The 18604-nt window shown below is 44.3% G+C and overlaps 1 protein-coding gene across 1 annotated transcript in view; it reads right to left on the reverse strand.

The window, feature by feature from the left end:
• The window catches only part of LOC135899363 (nose resistant to fluoxetine protein 6-like), an 82500-nt gene extending 64849 nt beyond the window's left edge, over positions 1-17651 (reverse strand). The window contains exon 1 of the mRNA XM_065428614.2: positions 17629-17651. The gene's annotated coding sequence lies outside the window, so the exon portion shown is untranslated. The remainder of the gene's footprint in view (positions 1-17628) is intronic.
• Between the last annotated feature and the right edge of the window lie 953 nt (positions 17652-18604).

Here is an 18604-nt window from a genome sequence, read left to right on the forward strand (position 1 = left end):
AGAAAAGAACGAAAAAAAGATACAAGAAAGGCAACGCGGAAACCATAATCCCCGCTCGCACATGGGTGTTTGTAATTCAGAATGGGCACTCGCAGCAAGCTTGGAGGTTTTGGCCGCATAATGCAGCCAACTCAATGCCGATTTTGGCTGCAGGCGTGCGGAGGTGCCTGATCCCCTAATAAAACACTGGATAAATGAGTTAGCCTTGGATGAGCTTTCAGTTCGACTCGGCAACGTGCCCCTTTCGTTGCTGCCAGTAGACCCTGAACGGCACTGACAAGTGGCTGCTGTGCCATCACATGTCGGTGAACAGAGCCAGTCTGAAAGTGCCCTAGCGCTTCCCATCAACATGCATTTTTCTCGCGCTTTTGCATTTTGCATGCCTTTGCGATAAGGCATGGAATATTTTGTTCTGTTTATTGCTGCTGCCACCTTGGTAGCTATAAACGTCGTATATAGGATGTACGTTTCTGTACGGTCAGCGTTCTTGTGTAAGCGATACCGCCAGCTTGCTACGAAAACTAAAATATTCACCAAAAGACGTATGAAGTTATCGATGTGTGAATGACAAAATAATTATGTTTGATATTCAAGAAGAGTGGTCACTTAAGGTAAACATTGTGTAGAGATTCACCGAGAAGTGACCCAAAAATCCCTAAAGGTCCGAGTATATATAGAGTTTTTATACACGAAAGTGGGAAAATAAAGAGGGTAGGGTTTGGCGCATTCACTGAAGATACGGAACCAGCTCCCGGTGATATGTTATCTCCCGAATATGACTGACCAATGATAGTCAGCCATTGATACTAAAGATAAAAATAATCCTACAAAAGTGCTATGAAATTGTAAATACTTAAGTCTTGGAAGGTAAAATTTCCAGTCATTGACCGCGTCATGCGGTGAAAGAAATGATAAGGACTACAAGAGAGGGCGGTTTGGGCTTGACGACATACTGTACAAGTATACATACTCGACGGTTGAAAGTGGCCAGCTGGCCTTGAATTCTGCCTGAGTAGTGACTACGGTACGCGTATCGAGCTGAAGCGCTTTACACTATACAAATGAGTCATTACATAGCAAGTGTCAGCGCGGCGTAGCGCGTTAAATACGGAGGAATCAGTTCTAAATATCACGTTTTATTTATTTTTTCTTCAGTTACGAGGTTCACTGCCCGCTCTGGACCATTATCATCAGCTTCCCTCGGTGACCGTTGTGGTTGAGGCGGCTTTAGCAATGGGAGGGTTTACAGAGCCGATCGAGGCCGCGAAATTTTCCGCCTGTGCATCTTTTGCATTTTCACCACATTGGCTATGTTACCACAAGTCCAACATATTAGTGTTTTTTATAGCAATGCGTGAAGGAGCCGTTAAGCTTGTTTGCGGACTATGACGGACACTTACGAGAACACAAGGTGTTGTTGGCACACAAGGTCTTTCTTTTGAGAAAGTCATTGTTACCCGCCTGCCATCTCCTTTGTTTCACTGCCCCAACCGGATCTAATTTATCCTATTCTGAGCACTACCCTCATCGTCAGCATCTTTCACAACCCCTGCCACAGTGTCCCAGTGGATGCAGCGTTCCGATGTTATGCACAAAGCCACAGGTTGGATTGCCGCCTACGGCGGCAGCATCCCGCCATATGGAGTGGTATACAAAAGCGACCGTGTGCATAAATTTGAGTATGCGGCAACGAATACTACGTGACCGGAAGCATAAAGAGCGCTCTTCATAGCTCACCGAGCAGCTTTTGGAGTGATAGCCCGTGATCGGGTACTCATCTTCTTTCTCAGTGTGCTCCACACTAAGCGTCGGCCGCTTTCCCATTCAACTATATATAGTTTAATGGGAAACTACGTACACCGGTAGGTACAGCGCCTTCCGTCAGAAGCTGTTGCCATCCGGAAAGATCCCCTGCAGCTGTCGAAATACTCGCTGGCGGGTAACTATTCCGCAACAGACGATAGACGACACCTCCCTTTTTTTAGAATTTATATTGCTACGGAACAGTTGCTTCATTGGCCAAGAGCAGGCCTATCATGACTGACGAGACGATGAGAACGACGTTAAAACTTGGCACAGTATGTCTGTTCTGGGCAGGGCTATATGCACATGCGCTTGTAAGTATATGTATAGTCATTCCCGTGCATCTTCGTACGCAACATTTTGATGGAGGTTTGCGGTTTTTGATCAGATTTTTATTTCAGCGCTTCTGCGTTCATGGAGCCTGGTGAGAAGCTGACGAGAAATCAGCAGCATGTGCTACCAAAATTTGTTTCTTCCGACCGCTACGTTCTGTATTTCGGTGCTGCTGTTGGCGCGCGAAGTTTCAGTGCTGGTTCTCTTTAGTAGTGGTGGCGTAGCGGCGTTGCCCTACTACGCCCCCAGGGCGCCGGATCGAATCCCGCTCGCGGCGGACGCATTTCGATGGTGGTGAAATGCAAGAATGTCTGTGTACCGTAAATTCTATACACCTCAAAGAACCTCAGCTGGTCAAAATTAAACCCCGACTCACCTACTACGGCGTGCCGCATAATAAAATCGTGGTTTTGGCACATAAAATCGCAAAATTTAATTTTTTTAGTAACACATGCTGCAATTGAGCGTCAGTAAATTCGCCAGTCATTTTGAGGCAAATGTGTCCAGCGTCTCACCTGACTGGGAATATGTGTGCTGGAATGCAAGAGCGCATGCGCTTTGTGGAAGACGCATCCCTATGGACTGGACGCGCTGAGCGTTAGCAAGCGCCGATACATGCAAGCATGTGATATCGTTCAAAATATCATATTTTTGTGACCTCCTTACCGGCTGGCGTCAGCATATTTTAGCATAGTACACTCAAGCTACCGTAGTGCCTTGTGGCGCGCACTGCTGCACAGGAGCACTCTGCTAACAGCACCTTGACGGGAAGTCTTGTATATCACATAATTCGAGAGGCAAAAATCGTCACGGATTCCTGCCTCTTGAAAGCCAAGTATTGGAAAGTTGTATTGTACAAGCAGTTTACGAAAGTCAGCACATTTCCTTCGAAGACCGTTGGAATTCCAGTGAAATATGGAGACGTTTTTGTAGCGGTTATTCATGTACTGCTTGCTGCAGTTTTGTCCCGGATTGTTGACACAATAGGGCTTCCAGAGGCAACAAGGCTTTCACTTCTGGTAGGTTGTTTGCTTCCGGAAGAGCAGATAGGATTGCCTTAAGAGCTGCGAAAAAGCATTGGCAAAATCAGTTGTGTCATCGATGCGGTTGTATGTTCGCTATTAGCTGGCGTCACTTCTGCAGTAGGTGCGTAAGGTCGCTGAGAATAATGTGTGCGAATATTGGGCTTTTCTGGTGTATTACTTTCTGCCTGTTGTGTGGGTTTCGGTAGCATTGATGCATAAGACTGCGCGCTTGACTGTGATCCTCTTGGTTGGTCTCTTGAGGAGGAATAGCTTGTTGGATCTCTTCGCTGTGGTGGTTTAGGTGCCCGCTGAGGTGGGTGACCTTGTACTGGATGAACAATCTCAAGCTTTGGGGCAGGTTGATTGCACCGCGGTTGTCTTCCATGGATAAGCTCATGTCGACGCATACGTGGTACTGCCTTGTTCTGAGGGCAGCCTGAGTAGGAGGCGGCATGGTTTCCCCCGACAGTTCACACATTTAGACTGAAGGAGTGACTTGCACTCCTTGTGGTCATGATATTCTCAGCAGATTTTGCATCGACGTGTGCTGCGGCAGTTTTTCGCCATGTGCCGAAATCGCTGGCAATTATAGCAGCGAAGTGCTGGTCCTGATATTCCTCGACAGGAAGATGGGTGAAACCCAAGTAAATTCCTCCTGGAATAGGGCGATCGTCTCTGAAAGGCAAAATTACTGTGGGAAGTGGATGTGACCTTACTGCTCCATCTTCCTGGTGGTAATACTCTATCTCTCTGCGTGCCGATATAACTCCTGCATCTTTCAAAAAGTATATGTGTTGCTCGTCTGTACACTGCGGAGGTACACGTCTTACTTTCCCAACACTTCCCGTGTATGACTGTGGGATGAAAGGCTTGACTTCCAGGCCGCCTACACTTGAGAGCATCACAAGGCGTTTTGCGGATGCAAAGAAAGCAACGCTGACACTGAAACTTCCAACTCTGGTCGTCCTGAAAGACTGTGCTTTTTCTTTAGCAGCGGAAACTATTTCGGCAGACACTCCGTTTGGATTCACTTGCCAAAAAGTAGTATCTTCGCTTGTTGGGCGGAAGACAACCGGGATGCCTTCTGCTCGTTTTATTACACGTGACCAAAGCAAATGGTGCATCCTCATTCATCACTTCTTCATCACTTAGCTCTTAAATCTATGTTGTATCATCCTATTTGCTGTCCTCTAGACGAGGTTTCTTGCTCTCAGCTTCACCGTCAGCCATTATTTCTGAAGTCGCCGAAGTTGATTCCGAGTTGTGAAGAACCAAACGCGCCGGCTTTATGAAGCCTTGTGTCGCCTGCAAGGCCCCAGGCTTTTTATTACGGCCTGTAGTATCATTCATATGGCTTGCTACACTTGGACGAGCACAAGGCTCGTGACGATATTCTCGGCTTCCGACCACGTAGTGGCCGGGTAATAGCCAGGCTTCAAAAACGAAACGTCGTACCTGTAAGGCGCCTGGCCCACTGAATCTTCACCCGACGTCTTGTTAGTCAATCGCCGTCAATGCTGACCGTATATGTGCAAAAAACCAGAAAAATCAAAGCACCACACAATGACAGCGACCAAACAGATACACGTCTTCTTTCACTTTGGGCAGGCACACATTCGTTATGCTGTGCACGCACATTCCAACAAGTACGTTGGATCGGCTAAACGATCGCCTTACAATCAGGCTATTTCTATAATGTCACATGCGAACGCTTTTGCAACGTGAATAAAAGAACAGATGTTCTGCACAATAGGTGGTTATGAACAAAGGATCCCACAGTTGTTCAACGTGCGCTCTGCCGCATTCCTTTAAAAAATTGAAATAAAAAGAGATGCGTTATAACTTTACTCGCAGAATTTCCCAAATTGTTTTATAAGGAATGTAGCGTCAGCAAAGATTGACTCCCTTGCTTAGTGATTGAAAGTAAACCTAAAGATAATTCATAAATGACCAAAATGGGCTACATTGTGGTTTATCAACGCGATAAAGACGAATTCCCAGTATAGTGTTAGCCAATGTCATCGCCTCCAAGATTTTCAACATAAGCTGTTGCTTGCCTCGATGCTCTGGCCCCTACCTCCGAAGAACCTCAATCACGTATGCGTACGGCCTCTATAGGTTTCCAATGGAAAAAAAAAATATTGGGCATGTTACGTTTCTCTTTGTTTACGATTCTTCACCCGAAAGAAACTTTTTCTCAAGCAAAAATTACAGTTTTGACGTAACGCGAAGCAGTGACGCGATATCTGGCGAAATATGATGCGCAGTAAGCTTTAGACTGTTTTGCGCGGTGTTTGTTGGAGTGAACATGAGCAGGGGGGGGGGGGGGGGAGGCGAGCGAGCAGACCTCTTTCAAGAAGTAAAAGAAGTGTTAGTCGCATTCGTTTGTGGAAGCTTACGCCTCCAAGTGGTGAAGTGGAAAGACTCGGCTTTTCTTTCTCGTGTTACCTACGCCGACAATAATGTCAGCGCCATCCAGTAAACAGGACAAGAACCAGAGCGCTAAAGGAAAACTAATGAATACTATGCAGATGAGCTCAATTATTGTCATTATATGTGGAAGAAGTAAACTTACTATACGACCGCCTCTGCAGCCGGGAAGGTGACGCAAGAGAAGGCGTGGACGCCAGATCTATATCCAGCACGCATACGTTGTGCGGGCGTTAGCGAATCGTGACAGCTGCTAGCGCGATCGGGCACTCCAGGATCAGTATCATCCCACTGCTGTAGCATCAGCGTTCTTTATTGAAATGACCGTCCACCTGAGAGATCTATATGTGCACAAATTCAATATCTTCCAGATCGGGTGTTGTGTATTGGCAACGTATTTACCATACCGGTATTTCAGTGCTCCTTGTGGAGATCGAACCTTGACTGAGCAGCACGTTTCAAGGATGAATAGGGACTCTATGGCGTTCTCTGTATGTGTCTGCGTTGCCGTGCTAGTGGAAGAAACCCATTAGCTCGTTTATCTGTTTGTTTCCCTCAAGAGCCTTGTGCGCAAACCAAATACATTGAAAAAAAAGGCAGAATGGCTGAGACAGAATCCTGGACTTCCGATTTGTTGGTCGTAAGTTTGAACCTTCACGGCATTATGACATTTATTTCTTAGTAATTTTCTCACACATAATTTTGACATTCCATCGTTCGAGGGCGGCAAACATCGGCGGATGTCAAAACAACCAGGGGAGTGAACCCATAACAGCTATTGTAGGAGCAACGTATTGGTAAGCACAAGCCAGCGCAATGCGTTTAGAACTCTCTGCTTTCTTTCTTTTGTGTGTGCGTTTTGTGTGTGCGTTTCTTTTGTGTGTTAAATGGTATTGTTGTGCCTGGAAAAGTTGTAGTAGAATCGATAGTCTGGTGAGTTGGTACGGTAACAATATTATTTCCAGCGCGAGAAGACGAAGACATATACGATATACCCCCGTATTCAGAAATGCACCTTAACTTGAAGCCAATGCTTGACTTGATTTTAATGACGCCTGTCGCGGACGCACTGAAAGAAACGCAATGAGCATCTTTGGCGCGTTCTCAACAGGCGTCATTTATATCAAGTCAAGCATGGGCTTCAAGTCAAGATGCATTTCTGAATACGGGGGATAGGCAGGACGAGTGCCCAATCTCAAGTGAAGATTATATTGAAAGAAAAAGATCATATATATAAGCGATTGCAACCCACATACAATCCAAAGAAACACGTGGTCCAATTCGTATTTATATCTCACCAGGCGTTCCTTTGGAATTTAATGTGTGTTGCAGTCGCTTACGTACGACCTTTTTCAATAAAATATTCAGTTGAGAGTCAGAGCTCGTCCTGGGGGTGTATCTCGGATACGTCTTTGTCCTTTCACGCTGCAACGAAATCGTGTCTGGGGAAGTTCTTGCGTCTGCAAATGAGGACGTTGTCGATGCAGTGCGATGTATAGTACGTAACAATGGACAGCGCCCGTGGTGTTCGGTGTTCTCTTCTTTCGTTTGTTTTACTTGCGCTACCATGTCTTCACCGAGTATGCACCAACTTAACCAAGAACAAGTTATCTTGAGTTTGCAACAATATGTACCGGTATTGGTCACGCAAGTAGATGATGCAGGTGCGACAGTAAGCTTAACGTGAGCATTCACGAGTCAACATATTACAAGCAAAATGCTTGTATGAGGATGTTGTCTTTCTGGTGAAGCGACATTGTTGCGACATCCCTCGCGGGAGGAATAGGCGATAGCGCGTGTTCATGTCCCCGCCACAACGCAATAGTAAGTTCTGACAGGAGTCGTGAAACAGCATCGCCGTGTTGTTATGTCTGTCCTGGAGCTGGGGACACGAATCGATCGCAATGTTGACATTTTCTCCGGCTCGTAATTGACGAACTTTTTCGAAGCCGCAGTTTACGCGGTATTCCTTGAGTCTAAGCCAGGATAATTGATCTTATACGCGAGTATACGAGAGGAGAAACACAATGTGCATTAATTACGGCGGTATTTCTAGACAGACAATGCAACGAAAAATGCGTGGCCCTCGGCTCTTTGGTTGCCTTGGCGAGGTGATGAAAAAGGAGGTTTGAGATCCAAGTGCGTTTCGGTTGTTTTGGATTCTTTAGGGGCACTTGTGGGCACCGCGCGTCTCCTCGCAATCAGATCCGTTGAGTTGTGAGCAGGTGATGCTTTCGAAGGACGAAAGCGAGCGGCCACAGCGTGACTTCGACCTCGATTTTAAAAGCGAAGCGTACCCCTGAACGGCTATTTTTCGATACCATGCCCTGTGGCATAGAGCAGGCGGTGTGTTTTAGATGCGGGCATACATAACTGGTTCTCTTCAATAAAGTCCCAGTTTGTATCTATGGTGTGCACCTGGCTGCTCACCGCAAATAATGAAAGATAAAAAAGACACTGTACAAGTAGTTATAAGACCTATCGTGTTAGTTCGTCGGCCGTCTGACGACCGAACACCGTATAGGTCTTATAATCGTATCTTGCACTGTAATTTTAAATCCAACTTTTTTTCTTCATTGAACAGCTTGGTTAATGTTAGCTGGGACACCCCGTCTAGTACAACGATATTTCATTGTTTGACGTCCTTGAGCCCTTGTAACAGCTAAGCAGCTTTCAAAGGAAAGTCATCTAAGGCGACATCAAATTTTAAGCCTCAAACAACACATACCAACATACAGAGACGAAAAATGTGCGTAACCTTAACTTTGGCATTTAACGCCCCGAAGCTGCTCCATGGGTATCGAAGCACGCCGTAGTGGAAGGCTTCGCGGGTTAATTTTCGGCACATTATGTTGTTTAATATATGCACCTAAACTCGAGAACAAAAGGGTTTTTTTTTTACATTATGCCCCTATCGAAACGGGGGTCGCTGCGGCTAGAAATCGAGCACGGGACCTGGAGCTCAGCAGACGAGCGCCGAAACCGCTTGAGCGCTGCCCTGTTGGATGTACTCGGTGAAATTAGTTCTGCAACTTCGCCCCTCGCTAGCATTTGCCGTGTAACACAGATACATCTCCTGGACCGTCGGCACTTGACGGTAGCTCAGTTGCACATTTCCCCAAAAAGACTCCTTCAGCGACAGATGCACGCTTCGTGAATAAGAAAGGCTGCTCGCTTCGCGGGATTCCTGTCCTAATGCGCATACAGAGATTAGCATATTAAAACACTTCAATCAAGCCTGTGCTGAATGTTGCAAGAACTCGTAAGAAGCAGAAGTTATATCTATGAGTGATAACTTATAGAAAACGTATAAAACGATAGAGCTAAAATGCATGCGTCGCCGTATGTTACTACAATAACATATTTCTATACAATAACATATAACGCCTGTAAAACACGCGTTTTAGATTTTTTTTTGTTCAGACGTGGAATTTCTATTTCCCTATTGGAGAAATGTGTATCTTAGTATGTACGTTGGTAACCCTTATTTTTGTTCCTAGTTTTGTTTGTTTCCACATTGAGGATGTTCTGCACTCATGCTGTCTCAATAGTGACTGCTTCTATTTCTGTTATTCAATATACAGATACGCTGAAGGCCATCCAAGCGGTGCCAACTACGCAGCAAGGGGTACCACTTTGTCTGCCTGTCCCGAGAAATCCTGTAACGGTGTCCTCCATCTGTTCGCTCTTGAACTGAACCGAAACATCCGATTGAAATTCCGACTGGGCGACCTCCGTTCTCCGAGGCAGAAGTTGTGGTCACACAGCCCGCTAAGGAACCGTACGATCCGGGGAGCCTTGAAACGATGCGGATCGCGTCGTGTTGCAGCAAAAACGCACAAGACCTGCTTTAATCTCGCGTCTTGTGCTTTCGTGCGGTAGGGATGGAGTTTCGTAATAAATTGACAACTTCCGTTTTTCAGTGGAATCGTTAAAGGTTTCTGCCGCTTGTTGATTTATGTCACGATCGGGAGAAGCTTTTTGGCGTCGGTAATTCATTGGACATAGAGAACTGTTACAAATAGTGTCCTAAAGCGGTAAAAAGCCAATGATTTGGCCCCACATTTGCTGAACAGTGGGATGACACAAGAATTGTGGCCCTCTCACGAGCTTGCTCCTTTGATGTCGAGAAATTCCTGTATGCGACTCTTGTGTCGCTGCCTACACGAAGATGCTAGCCTCCTGTGCACGTGGACACAGAGAGGCCACGTAAATAATGCACCTGTAGCACAAGATAGTGCCTTAAGAGGAAGCTTTAGCTCAGGCCCAACTCTGACGTGGCCTATTCAAATACATGTAAAACGCAAAAACGATTTTCTGAGATAACCCCTGAACCGATTTTGTTGAACTTTGTTGCATTTGAGAGAGAAAGTTAAATTCTAGTGACTGTTGGAAGCGGAATTTTGATTTAGGGCCTGAATTTTGTTACAAGGATTTTCAAAAATTCGGTAGTTTTAAAAATCTAGAAGCCCGAAGTTTAAACATTGATATCTTTGCATTAAGAACAGATATCGCGGTGCTGCAAACGCCATCTATTAGATCATTCAAAGCGGACAAATTCTGTGTTTCATTTTATATCTTACGGTAATTCGTTACGTTGTTTACAAGGGTTCTGCAAAAGCTCTATTTCCATATTACTAAATTTTTTGAGATTCATGTGTAACATGTCTATTTTGTCCGCTTTAGATGTGCTATTTGATGCAATTGACAAAATTGTGTTATCATTTTTTATTGCTGAATTACAGAGTTGTAAACTTGATAGTTTTGTTTTTTGAAAGTTTTTGATTTTCGCCAATTTTTAGTAAGAAATAGACGACTTGAATCAAAAATTCCAAACCAACAGTCACTAGATTTTAAGTTTTTATTTTAAATGCAACAAACCTCGTCAAATTTGGTGCAGTGGTTGCCGAGAAAAACGAATTCTCGTTTTACATGTATTTAGATAGGAGCACCCGAGCTAAAGCCTCCACTTAAGGTAGCTGCTCCACGCAGTTACTCGGCTGTCGGCCTTCTTCATGTGACAGCGTCCGCTGTGCAGTGGTGCCACCTTAAAGGGACACTAAAGCGAAACAATAAATCACTTTAGACTAATGAAGCATTGTTTGAGAAGCCCGCAGGCAGTCATCTTAAAAAATTATTTGATTATTAGATGAGAAAATGAAGGTCCAAGTATCAGTATTCGAATTTCGCGCCGAAACCCCAGCCCCGGTACGTCAGCGTGACGTCAGGGATTCTAAAGTATGTTTTCGCATTTCGGCCGCGTTGGCTGAATAAAGGTTCCCGAAACATGCCGTGTTTAATATTTGGTTCCTTTAAAACATAATGCAGTCAATCTGTACCACTATATATAATTAGTACACCCTAGAAGATGCCATCAAAATCCAAAACGTCACAGCCCTCAGCTGCGGGAACTTAAGTAGGCGTCGCCACCCGTATATTGTTCTTGCTCTTTTTCTGGCTTACCAAACGCCTTATCATTGTAAGAGTGGTGTCTTTGGTGTTGTAGAACGGTAATTTACTGATGCAGAAGAAATCATTTTTCACTTTACAGTCCCTTTAAGCAGCGCGCGAAAGCTTAAGGGCAAGTCTTTAAGTTACGGAAGGTTTTAAGGACAGTTCATGATACCATAACATTATTCATCAGTGCTAGAAAAAAGCACCATTGAGTTTTAATCGACGTTCTCTTTGCAAAATTTTAATGATTATATGGAGCAACTGAAAACTGGCCCTCTAATGTTTTTTGGCGTTCCACTGACTTACATCGAGCGGAAATGCCATTCTCCTTTCTATTGATTATGCTGTGTTGTGTAACTACGCTTTGTTCACATTCTGTTTTCTTTTTGTTTTTTTGTCATAGATAGCCTGTTGATGTAAACAAGCATAATTTTTGTTTCGCCTCTTGGATTTCTTCGCTCGATCTGTTATTCTAGGCGAGAATATAAAAGATTTCTAACTCAATTTTTTTGCTTCCAACAAGTGTAACATAAAGATGCATTTGGTATCTAGCCTTCGACGTTGAGTATAAACTTCGACATTCATGGGCGCCACAATTTTTCGTGGATACTAGACGCAGGTGTTAGAAAAAAAGGAAGTGGAAAAGAAAATCACATTGCTACTTATTCACTACTTCAAGTAGCCTATTAGATACGGCACATCTCTTATGTGATCATGTGCTCATGCTAGTACGTTGCACGTGTGACTGGCAAGAAATGTGCGAGCGGCATTGGGTCGATGTCAAAAGAGAAAAACAATGAGAAAAAAAAAGAGGTCTTATCAGAAACAAAATAATGTAACCCTACGGGGAAACAGTTCTCGTTGTATTTCTGCATACGGAACATAGTTTATTTTCTTCCACCTATCACATAAATAAAAATGCGCAACATTTATTTATTTTTTAACGAGGTCAAATGTCACAAAATTCAGTTGTTTTCGTTAAAGAGGAGCGATGTGCAAAACTTTTTTTGCGTAAATAGAGTGCATGAACATGGGAGCGCATCGTGAACTATGTGCAGAGATTTTGAACGTAATCAGCATTCAGCGTATGGGAACTGAACAAAAAATACATTCGCATTTATTGCAATTGTAATTATCTAGCAATAAACCCAACAAAAGAAAGTAGGTCGTTCCTTCCGCTTCAGACAAACTAACTCTATGGACATAGGCCTCACACTTTACTGTAGTCTCGTAACTCAGTTTGTAAATAGCAGATGTCAATCTTTAATGCATACCCGCCGTGGTTGCTCAGTGGCTATGGTGTTGGGCTGCTGAGCACGAGGTCGCGGGATCGAATCCCGGCCACAACGGCCGCATTTCTATGGGGGCGAAATGCGAAAACACCCGTGTATTTAGATCTAGGTGCACGTTAAAGATACCCAGGTGGTCGAAATTTCCGGAGTCCTCCACTACGGCGTGCCTCATAATCAGAAAGTGGTTTTGGCACGTAAAACCCCATAATTTAAAAAAAACATTATTAAAATCTTTGATGCAGTTACCTCTTCAGAGCGTGGAAACGGTCGTCCGTACATTTTAGGAAATGTGACTTAGCTGCATCGTCATTACGATAATGATATCCCTTCAAGTTAATTGTCTTTTTTGTTGTTTACCACTGCAGTGGAAGTGCAGTAATAAACATAAGTAAAACAGTAGAAAATGCGCACTACGCTAATAAAAGTACCGCAGATGTCGCCAAAAGGCAGGCGAACTTCGACGTCAGCAGGAACCTAAAAAAAGTAACTTCTTAACGAGGAAGGAAGAGCTACACATTCTGATTACTTATTCACCCCTTATGTGCCAGAGCAATCTGAGTTGGGGGCCTTATTGCAAACCTGACCCCACAAGCTGCAGCTTTATCTCTTTTTTTTACTCCGCAAACATTCGCGTCAAACTCAAAACACTCAAGCTCGCCAGTACAACACATGCAACCGATCGATGTTGACCTGGTCGATCTTTTTTTCACTTTTCCATTAATGCCATCCCGTGAGAAAGTGCGCCTTGTTTATGAAACGAAAGCCGATAACACGGAGCTCGACACTCTCCCAAATTCGAGAATTGCTGGCTTTTAAGACACTGTGCAGCCAGCATTCCGTGGCATTAGTCTGGAAGCAAACATCAGCCATATATATATCATCCGCAACTGATAGGTGAGAATGACCGCACGACTGACGTATATATATATATATATATATATATATATATATATATATATATATATATATAGGTCGTTATAGATCGAACTGCTTTTTTTCTGGTATATATATATATATATATATATATATATATATATATATATATATATATATATATATATATATATATATATATATATATATATATATATATGTATGTATAGATAGATATGTAGAGAGAGAGAGAGAGAGGGATAGAGAGAGAAATTAGGAATTTACTTGACACAAGCTTTTCCGTGCACACAGGGATAGCATTCACGTTGCATATAACATCCTCTGTTGCGTTTTTAGTCAAATCCCGGCTAGCAACGTCATGCCAATGTCTTTTGTACACATCTACCCAAGTAATTAAAAACAACTTGCAAGGACAGGCATAACATAGTCAGTGCACGTCTGCTCCCGGCGGCCCCTTAAAGGGTGCTCATTTGCAGTCCTTTGAATTTCTTTAAAATACAGCGCATTTGGGTCGAACTTCACTGTATCTCATTGAAAAAAAAAGCTTTTTAAAGTCGCATTTCTCTGAAATGAAATAAACAACAGGCACCTTGAAGAAACCTCTGAGGATAGCTATAGGGGCCTGTTGGTGCGGCATATCTTATTTTGTTGTAGGGCAAGCTGAACGACAAGGACAGCAGAAAGGCACATATGTACACAAACGCTGTGTATTTCAGACGTGCCTTTCTGTTGTTCTTGTCCTCCAGCTTGCGCTGCAAACTCTGGTTTAGCGCATACTTTGAATTATATTCCAGTGCTTTGCTAACTCATGGGTTACCTGTGTACTTACAAAGGCAGGTGCAATTGCGAACCCCGAAGACGTTAGACGAGCTACTACATGCACTACACTGTGCGTTGCCTGGATCACGTATGGAAAAGGACCGATCCGAGTGCAGAGTTCCCTACTATCGCAGCGGCTTGGAAAGTGAAGCTCAGAGTCAATGCAGCCGTTTTGAAGTAGTGGAAAACGAAGAAACTGCGTACGTCATATCATCTACTACATGTTCCCATCAAGGCTGACGGCATTGAGATGAGTGTCCTTGTGGGTATTGGAGCCACCATGTCTATAATTAACAGAACCTGTATAGACGACCACGTTCTGAACACTGGCAAAACATTGCGCGTCCAGAGCTGCGATGGTACGCCAACTTCATGTAACGAGTGGGTTTTCTGTAAACGCTGAATTTCAAGGACAACTTGTTAGTAGCGAAGCGTTAGTTATACTTGATGTCAGCTACAACTTCTTATCATCTGGGCCCGAAATGGTAATAGCTAAAGATTATAACCTTTGCCGGGACGATCAGGCGTTAGTTGAAGACAACGCGATGCATGGAGACTCCAAAAGAAGTGGCAAGTGCTCCACGATTATTTAACCAATTTAATAAGAGATCCAAATAAAGTTCCTCAAGCTTGTTTTGATCGAAAGCTACCCTCCAGCGATGAAGACTCATGCACTTCCCTTCGTACTCACAGATAAAACAGTGATCAGAAAAGCCCCTTACAACAGCTACAGGGAAAAGGCATGGTTAAAGAAAGAACAGCCAGCAATGTTGGACGCTGACATTGTTCGGCCATCGTTATCGCCTCTTGCTTCAGCTATTATTATTGCTCCTAAAGAAGATGATACCGTTCTGTCTATGTACCACGTATTGAGCAACAGAAAGCTGCATCGGGAGCTTTTCAAGTTCCTGTACAATTTTCTCATTGACACCTTTTCATCTAATTATAATATTTGATAACTTGATGATATAAATTATGAAATTAGGTAGAATAAATAATAATAATCCAAGTATCACCAAGCGACGGCAGACAACATTACCTTCGTTGTGTCTAGCTACGTCGCATTCGCATATTTTAAACTCTGAATAAAGTTAGATGGGACACCCTGTATAGTGCCATATATTCAAGGGTGCCCCATTCACTTAGTGACACGTTGTCTATAGAGTGGGCGTAAGTTTCCGTGCCAGTTGGGGTAGACGTGTGTAGACACTGTCCGCGAAACGTGTTATGACAGGAAGCAGCGCTACTCTCTTTGTCGCTGTTCAACGATTGGTATTCAGTCTTGCCGAAGTTCCGGAGCTGAAGCATTTTCTTTGAAGCTTAGCAATACAACGCTGGCGGATGAACAAATTTCTGTATCCTCGAAGAAAGCCCTACATCTCGAAGTGCCTGGAAGACGTACGGACAGTTGCAGCAACGGTGCGCGAACTTGGCTACACAGATTGATTCCATTAATTCACATGGCAGTCACTATTTTTGCAGCCAATTACTGCACACGTGTTCAATCCACATGATTCAATCCGACAGGATTGGAGCGCCGTGCGTTAGCGAAGGCTCAGTTTCATTTCCGACAGCTGATCGCGCAGAAGCGAGGTGGAAGCGGTAATGCCTTCGTATTCGTGCTCTGTCGCTGAGGCGACATGAGGCGCGCCGCCGAAAGCGCCATCTCGTTTCTCTAGAACAAACTGCTCCGCGAAAATGGTCAATACCAAAAGAAAGCAATCTACAGAAGGTAGTTTCGACTGCGGGTCTTTCTAAACCATAGGGTCACTGAACTTGCTTCAGTGTATCTGTCGCTCTTTGTATTCTGCTTCTGTAGACATATCTTGTTGAACTACTTAGCTTAATCCTGATTTAGTTATTTTACGAGAAACCTGGTTAAATTCTGGGAATTTTTTTCAAATTAAATTTCTCGGATCATTTCATCTAGACCGTCCTACTAGAAGCATCGGATTAATCACATTTATTTCATTTAACGTTTGCCATAAGGCCCAAATTTCATTTCAACTTCCTGCTCCTGAGTTTGAAATCCTAGCGAGAGAGCTGAATATCCCTTGATGTTGCCCCTTTGCAATAGTTGAGGCAGAAAGTCGGGCTAGTTTGTAACGAGCATGATAAGACATGATTCCTAGCGTAACAGGACCGGGGCTAAAGAAAGAACGTGGGACCATGTTGGACTTCAACTCAATTTATTACCTGCACAAGCAACCGCATATAGCACACGAAAGACGTTATCACTGTACACTTATATCAAGACCATGCGCCGGTCTACTCTTTCGCGGATAATTGAGTTCCTCGTCCGAAAGTGCAAAAAAAAAAAAATACTGCTAACGCAGTACTTTTTTTACAATTGTTAAAGCTTCGAAGATTTCCCTCTCATGTTGCGACACGGCTAAGCACACCAGTCTTATCATAATAATATATGGGGTTTTACGTGCCAAAACCACTTTCTGATTATGAGGCACGCCGTAGTGGGGGACTCCGGAAATTTCGACCACCCGGGGTTCTTTAACGTGCACCTAAATCTAAGTGCACGGGTGTTTTCGCATTTCGCCCCCATCGCAATGCGGCCGCCGTGGCCGGGATTCGATCCCGCGACCTCGTGCTCAGCAGCCTAACACCATAGCCACTGAGCAACCGCGGCGGGTGGTCTTATCATAGTAAGAGCGACAAGGGCATCTTCTACAATTGTCCGCGAGGTGCCCACTCCCCCCTATCGTCCGTACTTCCGCAGGATGCTCCCGCAGCCTTATATTTATGCACCGGCCAGTTTGACCGACGTAGCACCACCCACATGATAGCGCAATCCTGTAAACTACTGCAGTTTTGCACTCAACAAAACGCTTGGCGTGGTTCACATTGCATGCCTTGCCTTGACTATGCCCATTTACTACGCCGTACATGCCTGCAAGCTTGTTGGGTGACGTTTCTGTCGTTTTTACGGCGCCCAACGCGCGAACACACGAAAATATTGCCACGCGTCTGGCCGCTCGAGCACTTTGCATGTATCGCGGGCTTCTCTCATACTTGGACAAACCCTTTTATGCAGCACGTATCGAGTTGCAGAAAGCTGTTTCGGGAATTCTTTTTTTCATGTTACTGTACTATTTTCTCATTTACACTTTTCATCGAATTATAATTTCCGAGAAGTTGATTAATTATTTCAGACTAATTATGTAAATAGACGCAATGCAAAAATACTATGAGTATCTCCAAGTGACGGCAAACAACATTACCTTGGTTCTGTTCAGCTGCGTGGCATTTGCATTTTTTTTTTTTAAGTTTGGCTAAATTCACGGGGGACACCCGGTATATGCTGAGAGCGATCTGCCGCATAAGAAAACAAACACATCCAAGTTGGTATTGTTGTCTGAGCATACGCATCCGTGAAGCTGCGTGGTCTGTTAAAGCTTGTCTCGTCAATAAAGCAACTGGTCAGATGCAGTTGGTTACGGGAAGAAATGTAACTGGAATATACCGTGACCATTACCAAGCAACCAAAGTAATCAATCACTTACAACACTACCAGAAAATGTAATTGATCACAAGTAATCAATTACATGTAATTCGTTACTTACAACTCGCCAGCACGGAATCGAGCCATTCCCCCCCTCGATACCGCTTTTTCTTCTAGCTTGATCTCTAATAAGTCCTTTTTGCAGGCGACCTTAGCACGCAAAGAACCCGTGAGTCGCATCCGGCGCATGCTGTGCATGTGCTTGTGCAACGCCGAAGGCTGAAGGCAAGGCTGGTGGCGTGGCACGTGTTCGTTTCGAGAATTTCACAACGTGATTAATCCTTGAGCAATGTCTTTCTTCTATACTTTGCAGCACAAACGTGTTCTCCTCGCTGAGAGTAGATGGAGATAACCTACGCGTTTCAACTGGCTGACCTTGCGCTGTTAATGCTGTCTGCTCATTGAACGCCTGCGTGTCGAAATAACCCAGTCTTATGGGCGTATTTTGCATAACAAATTTCGGGCGCCAAGTTCGCCTGCAGCGCTCGTAACATCAGAACACGCAGGTTGTCGCGAGCCTGTAATGAAGCCCTGAAGCGGAGCTTAGGCGATGCCTGGATCAGGGCAACAAGATTCTGGTGCGTAAAAGCGATTAACCGCCAGGCCCACGGTAAACTGCACTTGCGAATCGCTACATCTTCTCACTGTGGTAGGAAAATTACCCGACTTGTATGCGAGAGTCGCATATATCGCACCGCTTTCCCTTTCCTGGCTCTGACAAGACAGCGACAGCCTGGCAACTGACTCAGAACTATATATATATAATATCGTCACGCTTCAATGATACTATCGGGTTTGAACTTACTTACTACGTCAGTAGTTGTTGTGGCCGGAAAACCTGGCTCGTACGTGAGAGCGGGTTCGCATGGCTACACAGGAGGAGGAATGCATAGCAAAGAAGGAAAGCAAGAAAGTAGGAATCAGCTAATAAAAGGAAAGTATTTGGTGCCACCATGGGACCATTCAACTTTATTTCACCGCACAAGAAAGAGCGCACCACTATCAGCGCCCCAATCAGCACAACTTTCCGGTCGCAT

The sequence above is a fragment of the Dermacentor albipictus genome, chromosome 1 (genome assembly GCF_038994185.2).
Source record: "Dermacentor albipictus isolate Rhodes 1998 colony chromosome 1, USDA_Dalb.pri_finalv2, whole genome shotgun sequence".
In the NCBI taxonomy this organism is placed as follows: Eukaryota; Metazoa; Arthropoda; class Arachnida; order Ixodida; family Ixodidae; genus Dermacentor; species Dermacentor albipictus.